Source organism: Myxine glutinosa, chromosome 4, assembly GCF_964187855.1.
Source record: "Myxine glutinosa chromosome 4, kmMyxGlut1.1, whole genome shotgun sequence".
Lineage (NCBI taxonomy): Eukaryota > Metazoa > Chordata > Myxini > Myxiniformes > Myxinidae > Myxine > Myxine glutinosa.
Window position 1 is genome coordinate 109,839,340 of NC_136264.1, and position 12,179 is coordinate 109,851,518.

At 44.5% G+C, this 12,179-nt stretch overlaps 1 protein-coding gene across 3 annotated transcripts in view; it reads left to right on the forward strand.

Annotated features, from left to right (window-relative positions):
- LOC137425941 (SPARC-like) overlaps positions 1 to 12,179 on the forward strand; it is a 197,717-nt gene that overhangs the window by 173,593 nt on the left and 11,945 nt on the right. The window lies entirely within an intron of this gene.

A 12,179-nucleotide genomic window follows, 5' to 3' on the forward strand; every position in this document is an offset into this window, starting at 1 on the left:
CCTCATCATTGATCTGTTCATCGGTTTCCTCCACAATGGTGTCAAGAGTGCCAGAAGTATCTGGAACATCATCTCCACTCCTACTATTAAGGAAGCAGTATTTGTAGTTTTGTGTCTCCGTGTAAGACTCAGTGTATCCCAGCCGGTGGAACTTGTTGAGCATCCATTTTGACCGAAATCTATGATTAAGTTGTATGGCAAGCCCCATTTGGTGTGGCAATACTCCAGACCGAGGTCGACAGGCCTTAATAAAATTCTGCCCCCAAACGGCAACTCTTTCGTCTGTCTTGACAATCGGTCTCAAGAACATCTGAAGGCTTGCAGGAACAAGTGTCAGCTGACTATCGATGTCAGTCATACTGTGTGTGGTGGGGTATGACTTTGGACCTAAATCAATCAAGGCAATATCATTGGATATTAACTTGAGTGCCGTCTTTATGATCTGAGTCTTCTCATCTCCATGGTCAAGATTAGCATGATGCCCTCGCAGAATATTGTCGGTGCCATCTTTGAGACAGAGTACATCTGCCCTTCTTTCCTGTGTTGTGAAATACAAGGTGTCTTCGTATTTCTCTAGAAGTTTTATCTTTAGCCAATGCTTTGAATAAGAAAGGCTCTTCTCTGGTGACTGATCAAACTCCTGCAGCTTTTCATGGACTTGGTCCATGTTCATTACCCCATGCTCTAATTCTGAGTCTAACCATTCGCAGAATTCAATAAAAACTGCCTCTCGCTCATCAATACTCCTCTGTCCTCTCTTCCTTTTTCCTTCCTCATCAGTCTTGGACAAACTGTCACCTCTCGCAAACATAAGTTTGCATCGCAAATGGTACAGTGTTTCTTCTGCTACCAAGTCGTTGATCCCTTCCAGGCGTCCAGTGACTTCAGTGCCCCAGTCATCCCCGCGACTCCGTGCTGTCTTCAGCAAGCTTGCCTTCAGTGTATCTGCAGTCAAATTATCTGGCACTCTGTATTTCTTTCTAGCTTGTGCTGGATTATTTTTGTAGAGCTGGGCTGGTTGGTTGCAAAGAATGCATACATCCTTATACAGGAGGTCAACTGACTGTGATCTTCTAGAACTGCAGCCAGTTGATGAACTGAACTCACAAGTAGTGCGTCTTCTCTTCAACTTTGATGACTCTTTCTCTGCCTTTGATGCTTGAGCTGACTTCTTGGTGGTTGCAACAAAGTTGTTGTACAGATCATTTTTACACTTCTGGTGGTACCTCAGTTTTCCTTCCTTTTGAGCCTCCTTCATACGTTCCACAACAGTAACATTTTCGACAGTTTCTGCTTGTTTCAATAAAGTTGAGTATCCCTTTGGAGTTGCCTGTATGAGCCTTTCAGCTGGTGTATCCGAGCGTGCACAGATGAAGCAATTGAGCACAGGTGGAGTAACGTCTTCATCCATATTGCTAGACTCCATGTCCTGCAAAGTAGAAAATGAGATATATTTAGAAATTATTTTTCCACAAAGGAGTGTCTGTGGTGAAATATAAATGTTAACAATCAACTCAGAATCATGAAAAACCCTTATTTGACCCCTCATAAGTTACTTAAGGGCCGATTAAAAAAAATAAAAATTCTCGAAAATAATTTTTCGGTACCCGAATTCAACAGCTTTTTTTCTGGGTTTCCCACAGGAGTTGACCTTCAACATTTTAACACATGTTATTACACACCTTTACAAACATATTGGTGAAGAAATTTTTTGGTAACAATTTAGTTAACAGATTTTCATATGTTTCCCTTACTAATACTGACAATTCCCATAGTGACCACGGAGGCCGACATCCTCGATCCTGGAGGGACCTTGTCAGACTTGTCGGAATCTGATGAGGATGAGGAGGTGCCTGAGTTGTCTCAGTCTCAGTTGAGTCAGCCAATGATATCCCCTCAACTCGTACTCTCCTTTCTGAATGAAACCTACAGACAGCGAAATGTAGTTATCAGGGATACATTTCCTGATTTATGTTCATTTATTCAATCAGCAAAGGAAATAACAAGAAAGGGCAAAGAATTTCCACTAACAAGGTCACAATTTCACCGACTCAGGAAATTTATTACAAAAGCCAGTCTTGAGATTTCGCAACACCCAATCAAACCTTTTGATAAGGAATGAAGCAAATTACCTTTGGCACCTTGAACATTAACGGTGGAGGTGCAAACCCAAACCGCCAAGCTCAAGTGCAAAGTTTGTTTCGGCGCAAAAATGTCGATGTACTTTTACTGCAGGAAACGCACATCACCCAAAACGTAGAATATGATTGGTGTCGCGTTTTGGGGGGACAATGCTTTTTTAGCAACCTGGCTTCCTTTTCGGCAGGTGTTGCTTTCGTACTTCGACCAGGGCTAGTACCTGAGTCAATCCTCTTCCAGGAGATCATTAAAGGCCGATTCAGCTCTCTTGAACTGGAGGTTAATAATTTCCATTTCACATTATTCAATGTGTATGCACCAAGTGAGAGCACAGAATGGAAAGCTTTCTTTGCGTCTGTGATTAATCACCTGCAGACAGTTGATCTAAACCAATGTGTGTGTATCGGGGGTGATTTCAACTGTACCTTTGAACCTGTAATGGACAGGAACTCGGCAGAACCTCATCCCGAATCATGTATTGATTTATCCCTTTTCCTTTCTCGGGTGGGTTTGCTGGATGTATGGAGGGTACTTTTCCCCAATGAACCTCAGTTCACCTGGAGCCGCATCACCAGAGGAAGAGTGTCCTTTGCGAGACTCGACCGATGGTATATAAACTCACCTTTTAGAAACGCTATAGTCTCTCCAGATTATTTTCCGTCAATATTCTCAGACCATCATTTAGTAACCATGGGGTTTCTTTTTCCTCAGTCAATAAATAAAAGTGCATACTGGAAATTTAATACCAGTCTTCTAGAAGATGGTCTATTTAAAGAAGCCTTCCAAGTTTTCTGGGCTAATCAAATCCAAAGAAAGCCCTCTTTTTCTTCAGTTAATCTTTGGTGGGACAATACGAAAGCCCAGATTCGGGTGTTTTGTCAACAGTTTAGAGCAAACATTACAAATGTTAAGAATGTAACAATAACTTGTTTGGAAGCTGACATTGTACAGCTTGAAGGTAAACTTGCTAAAAATAATAATGCAAGAAACTTCCAGTTATTACTAGAAAAGAAGACTCAGCTGAGAGAGTTAATCCAGGAGAAAGCAGCAGGGTTGTTGCTCAGACTAAGGGTTAAGAACTTAAAGGTTTTAGATACCCCTAGTAAAGCTTTTTTAGTCTGGACTCTGTCAGTAAAGCACCCAAGAACATTTTTTCTGTAATTAATCCTGGCGGAGCTGTCGTTGTAAATCCCAGAGACAGACGGTTATGTGTTCAAGACTTCTTTTCCAAACTGTTTTCAAAACAGGTTGTTTGTGATGAAACAATGAGACTTTTAACCTCTCACCTATCCTCGTTAACCGAGTCCCAGCGGCTGGATATGGACTCGCCAATTATGCTCGAGGAGTTAACGCAAGCCCTGGCTGGAATGGACTCGGGAAGAGCCCCTGGAATCGATGGTCTGCCGGCTGAATTTTATGTGGAATTTTGGGAACTATTAGGTCCAGAACTGATGCATGTTCTTGAATCATCACTGACTCATGGAGAATTGCCTTTAAGTTTGAGAAGAGCGGTGATGTCCCTTCTTCCAAAGGCTGGTGATTTGCGACAAATGAAGAATTGGAGACCTGTTTCTCTACTATGCACTGATTATAAAATCCTTTCAAAAGTTCTGGCGAATCGAGCTAAAAGGGTCATTTGCGATTTGGTTCACCCTGATCAGAGTTATTGTATTCCAGGTAGATCTATGTATGATAACATATTTTTCATTAGAGATCTCATAGATGGCAACTGTGTGCAGAATGACTTTGGTATAATTTTTCTTGATTTAGAAAAGGCTTTTGATAGCATCGATCATGTCTTTTTGAATCATGTGCTTGAAGCCTGTGGATTTGGAGATAATTTCAGAACTTATATTGCTTTATTGTACAACAATATATTCAGTTTAGTTAAGGTGAACAATGAGCTTTGTTCTCCCATACAGGTTCAAAGGGGGGTAAGGCAAGGTTGCCCTGTCTCTGGCTTACTGTTCACCCTTGTAATGGAATCACTTCTCGTGTTACTAAGGAATAACGTTTCTGGAATGAGTATATCTCCTGATCATCCTCCAGTTGTCGTATCGGCGTATGCTGATGATGTTGCAATCATTGTTAAAAACAATAACGACATTGCAGCTCAGGCTAAGTGCCTACATTTGTTTGGTTTAGCTTCCTCGTTGAAGTGCAACTGGGAAAAGAGCAAAGCGCTATGGGTTCCCTCTGTCAGGGACAGTGCATCTAGAATGGCGCAAGACCCACCAATACACCTTCCTGCAAGTTTAAAGTGGGTGGATGGAGGTGTTCGCTATCTTGGAGTGTTCCTTGGATCCCCACAGTACGGCCAGAAAAACTGGGAAGGTGTCGCTGAACGCGTAAAAAAGAGATTGAGTAGATGGAGGAGAGCCCTGCCTCACCTTTCGTATAAGGGCCGAGTTTTGGTAGTCAAGAACCTCGTCGCCTCCTTCTTGTGGCACAGATTCATCTGCCTGCAACCACCAGAAGGCTTGGTGAAGGAAGTGCAAAGGCAACTGTTGGAGTTCTTTTGGGGAGGGCATCACTGGTTACGGCCAAACGTTGTATGCCGTCCATTGGCCGAGGGTGGCCAGAGTATGGTCGACATCAGGAGCCGCATAATGGCCTTTCGGCTATGCACTGTCCAAAAACTTTTGGTGAAAGAACAATTACCAAACCATGTTTTGGCCACCCACATTTTGCGGCAAGCTGGTGGGCTGGGATATGGCCATGAATGTTTCTTGGTCCTGCTTCAACAAGTTGACACATCTCCTCTTCCTGTTTTTTATCAGAGTGTGTTGAATGCTTGGCAGAACCTCACAGTGTACCGTCAAGAAGACAACTACGACATCCATATGTTTGCACAAGAGCCTTTGTTCTGCAATCGGCTTTTCCCAAACATACCCAAAAGTAGGGACCTCTGCCAGCATTTCATAATTGCCGGCATCACAAAAGTATGGCACCTCCGGCAAGTTTCAGGTTGCGGGTGGAAATCAGCTCGAGAAGTAGCCGAGCTAGCAGGAATTCGGTCCGAAAGAGTGACTGCAAAAGTGTTGAGAGAGGTGATACGAATAGGGGTACGGCTGAGAGTATGCTGGTCCCACGAACTTGGCTCGAACCATTGCACGATGAGTGGGTTTTTCCTGGGTTACTGGTGCACTTCAAGTTGGAAGACTTACCCCCAGTTAGCATGGGGATAAGCCCCTTTCAAGAGACTAGCAGTAAAGAGCTATACAAGTCATGTGTCAAGTTACTGCTGGGGGATACGCCGCTAAATGGAGTAATCCGGTGGAAGAGACTGTTGCCTGTGGGACCCCCCTCTGAACCTGTATGGAACTCCATGTATAGCAAGCTCATAAGTAAAAGATCTGGTGAACTCCAATGGAGACTGATCCACTGGATAGTCCCCTCCAATAAGTTAATCAACCATTTCTCTCCTACATCCACACGTTGCCCATTCTGCATATGTACGGAGGACGTGTTCCACGCCTTCATTAATTGTGTGAGATTGGTTCCTTTGTTTCGGTGGTTTAATCTTGTGGCACACAGAATGAAGGTTGTTTTCTCGTTGCGTTCTTTTATTTTCGGCTTTAATGCCAAGTCAAGCAAGGAAAATATGTTAATGAGGTTTCTTGTCGCAACAGCCAAGCTGGCGATATATCTCTCAAGAAGGGAGAAATTGAACGGTAAACCTGCTGGGGAATGCAATGTAATGTTGTTTTTCAATGCCCTCGTGTCAGCAAGACTTAAACTAGAGTTTTGTTTCTATAAGGATGCAAACAATCTTGATGAATTCACCAATACTTGGTGTCATGAAGGGTTGTGTGAGGTTCGTGAGAACCAACTGGTAATATTTTTGTAGGTTGTATAAAGTTAATGGTTTATTTTGGCAAATTGTATGCCGTGATACTTCTGTAACCTTTTCGTTTCATTGCTTTTTCATGTATTCATGATTGGTGTAAAGATATAAATACATTTTTTTTGTATTATTTTGATAATAAAAGGACTTCAAAAGTCAGTCTCTCTCTCTTTCTCTCTCTCTCCAAGATGGCGTGCACTCGTGTTCGTGTGCTGTAGCTCTGTGCTTATGTTGGCTTCCCTCCCCCATTCCTTTTTTTTCCCATCGTGTTCTTCGTTACCACCTGTCCCTCTTTTCCCTCCCTTGAGAGAGTGAGAGAAGAGCCCAAAGGTGAGAGCAGACCCGTTCGGTTCAGTTTACCTGCTCCGTCGGTGCTGTTTACCTTACTCGCGTCGTGAGAACTTTATTATTCATTATTTCATTTCGACTTTATTTATTTTGTGTCCTTTCCGCCTGGTCAAGGTGGAAAGGTGAGACATCGCCGTTATGGCGAGTGTTCGTGCACGGCAGGAAGGGTTTGAAACCCTAACAAGGAAGCATGCTTTCGTGTGTGTCCCTCCCGAAGGTGTTCCTACCGAGGACATTATCCGAGCTGTAGGGAATGTTATCGGCGATGGAAATGTCCGCGCCGCGTCGCGGATGAACCAAAAGTTTGTTGTTTTCGTGTCGGACGAGAAGTTCGTGCATGATGTTGTTAGTACCGGTCTGTCATTGAAAGGTGGGCAGTTCGTCATGGTTTCCCCGATGGACACACCGGCGATTAAAGTTATTATTTCAAATGTCGCTCCGTTTATCACAGATGATAAGTTAATGGCTGTTCTGACCCGGTATGGAACTGTTGTTTCCCGAATCTCGATGATTCCCCTGGGATGTCGGTATGAACGAGTGAAACATGTTATGAGTTTCCGGAGACAAGTATTCATGGTGCTTCCTGATCGCGGCGACGATACAGGACTAAACATCTCGTTTAAAATTTCGGTAAATGATCGTCAATATCAAATGTACGCTTCGTCAGGCACCTTAACGTGCTTCCTTTGTGGAGCCTTCGGACAGGTTAAAAGGTTTTGTCCCAAAGCATCTTGTACGAAGTGCGGCAAATTGGGACACACCAATGTGGGCTGTAAAAAAGAAAACGCCCCGACCGTGCTTCCTCACGCCTCGACCGTGCTTCCTCACGCCTCGACCGTGCTTCTTCACGCCTCGACCGTGCTTCCTCACACCCCGACCGTGCTCCCCGACGCTCAAACCGTGCTCCCCGACGCTCAAACCGTGCTCCCCTACGCTCAAACCGTGCTCCCCGATGCTCAAACCATGCTTCCTGGCGCTCAAACCGTGCTACCCGAAGCCCCGACCGTGCTTCCCGACGCCCCGACTGTGCTTCCTGATGTCCCAACTGTGCTTCCCGAGGTCCCGACTACGCTTCCCGAAGCCCCAACCGTGCTACTTGAAGCCCCAACCGTGCTTCCCGACGCCACGACTGTGCTTCCCGATGCCCCGACCGTGCTTCCCGACGCCCCGGTGCTACCCAAACCCAGTGAGATGGTACTTGGTGATGCTAGTACTGCTGGCGAACCCATGAATGAAGAACATGTCATACTGACCAAAAAACGGAAAGCACCACTAACAAATAGCCCCGATGGTGCGATAAAGAAGGCTGTCTTGGGCAGAGACACTGTCTCTGCAAAAGAGGGCAAAACGTTTACAGCAAACGAAAATATCGAACGCCAAAGTGGAAAAGAGGATGTTACTGATTTCCCAGGCTCTGAGAATAAAGCCTACATTGATCCGAACAATGCGGCCATTTTTGAGCCTGAACGTGAAGCCCTACCGGTCCCCCCTCCAGTAGCTGAGCGGACTGGTGACCAAACAAATTGCTCTGTCTTACAAACAGAAATCGTAACCCCGGCTACGCAGAGATCTGCAGCCATTTGCCAAAGCACACATAAAGAAAGTAACCACCAGTCTGCTCGTGAGTGTGTACCAGAGTACCCAACGAAATCTCAGGATATGCCTCCAGAGGAGCTCGTGAGAGCTGCAAGTAAGGCCCAAGATCCAGGCGGGACATTATCAGACCTGTCAGAGTCTGAGGACGAGGTGGAAGTGACTGAGCTGTCACAGTCATCAGCATCTCAGTCACAGATACCCCCCCCAACACATCGTGTCGTTTCTAGCCGAAACGTACAGACAGCGTAACATAGTCATTAAAGACTATTTTGACGATTTGGTTGCATTCATCTACACTGCAAAATCCATAACTAAAACGCCTGAACAATTTGACCTGAATAAGTCACAATACCACAGGTTAAGAAAATTCATCACACGTGCAGGTGTAGAGTGTTCCCAGCCACAGGCTGATTTCATCAATACAGGATGAAAACTATAAAACTTGCAACTTTAAATATTAACGGTGGTGGTGCTAGCCACCTCCGCCAGGTTCAAGTAAAAAACATATTTCAACGGAAAAAGGCGGATGTGATCTTACTTCAAGAAACTCACATCACACCTAATGTGGAACATAAATGGCATCAACTTTTTAAGAGCCAATGCTATTTCAGCAATTTATCAGCTTCATCTGCTGGAATCGGCTTCTTGCTGAAGCCAGGCCTCGTGTGTGAGTCATGCCATTTTCAGGAGGTAATAAATGGTCGGCTTAGCTCTCTCAAACTAGTAAGCCATAACTTCCATTACACCATTTTTAATGTGTATGCGCCAAGTGATAGCGTAGAGCGTAAGTCCTTCTTCACCTCAATGATAAATCACTTAAGATCGGTTGATTTTGATCATTGTGTGTGTGTCGGAGGTGATTTCAATTGCACCTTCGACCCATCGGTTGACAGAAACTCTGTCGAACCCCATCCTGAGTCCCATGTACACTTATCCAATTTTTTTAGAACAATGGGCTTCGTTGATGTTTGGCGGTTGCACCACCCAAACACATCTCAGTACACCTGGTGTCGATGCGCCAATAGTCGAGTATCCTTGGCAAGGCTTGACAGATGGTACATCAACGTACCCTTTAAAAATACTGCGGTTTCTTCAAACTTTTCCCTTCCGTGTTTTCAGACCATCATATGGTAACCCTAAACCTTTCCTTTCCCCAACCCGCAAATAGGAGCGCTTATTGGAAGTTTAATGTTAGACTTCTAGAAGATGGTATGTTTAAAGAAGCCTTTCGTGTTTTCTGGGCAAGTCTAGTAGCAAAGAAATCTTCCTTTTCTTCATCCAGCATATGGTGGGATAACATGAAATCTCAAATTCGGGTTTTTTGTCAATGTTTCCAATCACACAGCACAAACGACAAGCACATTACAATGGCCCGGTTGGAATTGGATATTCTACAATTGGAGAGTAAATTGGCTCATGAAAATAATGACGCCAATTACCGGTTATTGCTTGTAAAGAAAGCTCTTTTAAGGGAGTTAGTTCAAGAGAAAGCAGCCGGTACATTAATTAGACTTAGAATACAGAATGTAAAATTATCAGACACCCCAAACAAGTCTTTCTTTCATTTAGAATCCTTAAGCAAGCCATCACGGCTAATCTCTTCTGTTTTGGACTCAAGAGGCAACGTTGTTGTCAATGAGGATGATGTTAGAATAAACATTATTGAATTCTTTACAAAACTTTTTGAGGAGCAGACTGTTTGTAATGATACAATGATGGATTTAACCTCTCACTTCCCCTCCCTAACTGAGGCTCAATGGTTGGAGCTTGACCTACCAATCACCCTCCTTGAGCTAACCTGTGCTCTTGCTGCCATGGATTCAGGGAAAGCTCCGGGTATTGACGGTCTACCTCCCGAATTCTTTCTGACATTTTGGGACCTTTTAGGCCCTGAGTTGCTGAATGTTTTGGACACTTCTATACAGACTGGTATAATGCCGCTGAGTCTAAGAAGAGCCGTAGTGTGCTTGCTCCCGAAAACTGAAGATCCCCGACTTTTGGTGAACTGGCGACCGATCTCCCTGCTGTGCACGGACTACAAGCTTTTTTCAAAAGTACTAGCTAATCGACTAAAAAAGGTTATTGGTGATCTAGTACTACCAGAACAGAGTTACTGTGTTCCTGGAAGATCCATCCATGATAATATTTCTTTAATCAGAGATCTCATTGATGGTAACCGTGTTAAAGAAGACTTTGGAATAATGTCGCTTGATCTTGAAAAGGCATTTGACAGTATCGACCATAAGTTTATGCATCATGTGTTACAGGTATGCGGCCTCGGAGCAAACTTTCGTTCCTACATTTCCTTGCTATACACAGATGTATTTAGTTTAATTAAGATTAATAATGTGCTGGCTCCCCCCATCAAGGTTCGGAGAGGGGTTCGGCAAGGGTGCCCAGTCTCTGGTTTATTGTTTGCTCTTTCTTTAGAGCCTCTTCTCAATCTACTGAGAAAGAAGATTTCTGGAATAGCACTTTCTCCCATGAGTGCACCGCTAACCCTATGTGCTTATGCGGATGACGTCTGCATCTTTGTAAAAGATAAGGATGATATTGATATCCTTGTTGAGTGCCTATCAAAGTTTCACGCTGCCTCCTCTTTAAAAATCAATTGGAACAAGAGCAAGACATTATGGATACCCTCCCCTTATCGCAACCTTCTTCAGCCTGTACCACAGCCGCCCCCATCCCTCCCCGCAGGGTTGCAGTGGGGAAGTGAGGGAATTAAGTACTTGGGCATATTCATTGGTTCCCCACAGTATGCTCAGAGAAATTGGGACGGGGTAATTGAGCAAGATTGAACCGATGGAAAAGGGTTTTACCTCATTTGTCCTTCAAGGGCCGTGTGCTAGTGATCAACAACTTAGTTGCCACAATGTTGTGGCATAGGTTCATCTGCCTGCAACCGCCGGAGGCCCTACTCAAAGCACTCCAGGGCAAACTGGTGGACTTCTTCTGGGGAGGCTACCACTGGCTACGACCCGATGTGATATGTCGCCCCTCGGCTGAGGGTGGCCACAACCTCGTCGACATCAAAGCCCGCCTAATGGCCTTCCGGCTGCGGTCCATTCAACGTCTCCTCTACATGGAACATCTGCCAGGCCGGCTCCCTGCACGCCTTGTACTGCAGCGAGCGGGTAGGCTCGGGTACGGGTTTGAACTTTTTCAAATGAACCTCCAACATGTCGACATATCGGTTCTCCCTGCTTTTTACCAAAGCCTCTTAAATGCCTGGCAGAGCCTTTCTGTGAGTCGTCAGGCGGACACATATGTAACGAAAATGCTGGCACACGAGCCTTTGTTCTATAACCCTCTCTTTCCCGACATTCCAAAGAGTCGAGATTTTTGCCAACACTTTATAGCAGCTGGTATCGTGAAGGTGCGGCATCTCCGACATGACTCAGGGTATGGTTGGAAATCCGTAAGTGAAATCGCCGACCTGACAGGGATTTGGTCCCATAGGATGATTGCAAAAATTTTGAGGAAAATGATTCAGGTGGGACGGCAACTTGGCCTAACTTGGACTCGAGGTACAGAAGAAGATCTAAATGAGCCGACAGTGCCTAAATTGATTGTTGAACCCATTCAAAATGATTTGCCCCCTGTTAGCGATGGGTCAAAGCTTTTCCAGACAATGGACAGCAAGGGCATCTACAAGATGTGCCTCAAGCTGTTAAATGGGAACCCTTCGTTAAATGGAGTTACCCGATGGAAAGGATTGTTACCCGGAGGACCCCCCTCCGAACCTATCTGGGAAGCCATGTATAGTGAGCCCACATCCAAAAGAACAGGTGATCTCCAGTGTCGTTTGGCCCACTGGATTGTTCCCTCCAACATGTTTATTAGACATTTTTCTCCTGTATCTGTTTGTTGTCCCTTCTGTACAGTCAATGAGGACTTGTTTCATGCATTCATAGACTGTATCCGATTATTTCCTTTGTTTCATTGGTTGAATTACATTGCACATTAAATGCATGTTACTTTTTCTTTGAGAAATTTCGTCTTTGGTTTTGCTCCTAAACAGAATCCTGCATCTAAACTGTTTAGTTTCCTAATATCAACTGCGAAACTTGCTGTTTATTTGACAAGAAAAGACAAACTATCTGGCAAACCGATAGAGCACTGCAATATCATGTTGTGTTTTAAGGCATTAGTCTCAGCAAGATTGAAACTGGAGTTCACCCTTTCCAACGAGGCCAGAAATTTTCAAAACTTTGTTGATACTTGGTGTGTTGGTGGGTTTTGTGAG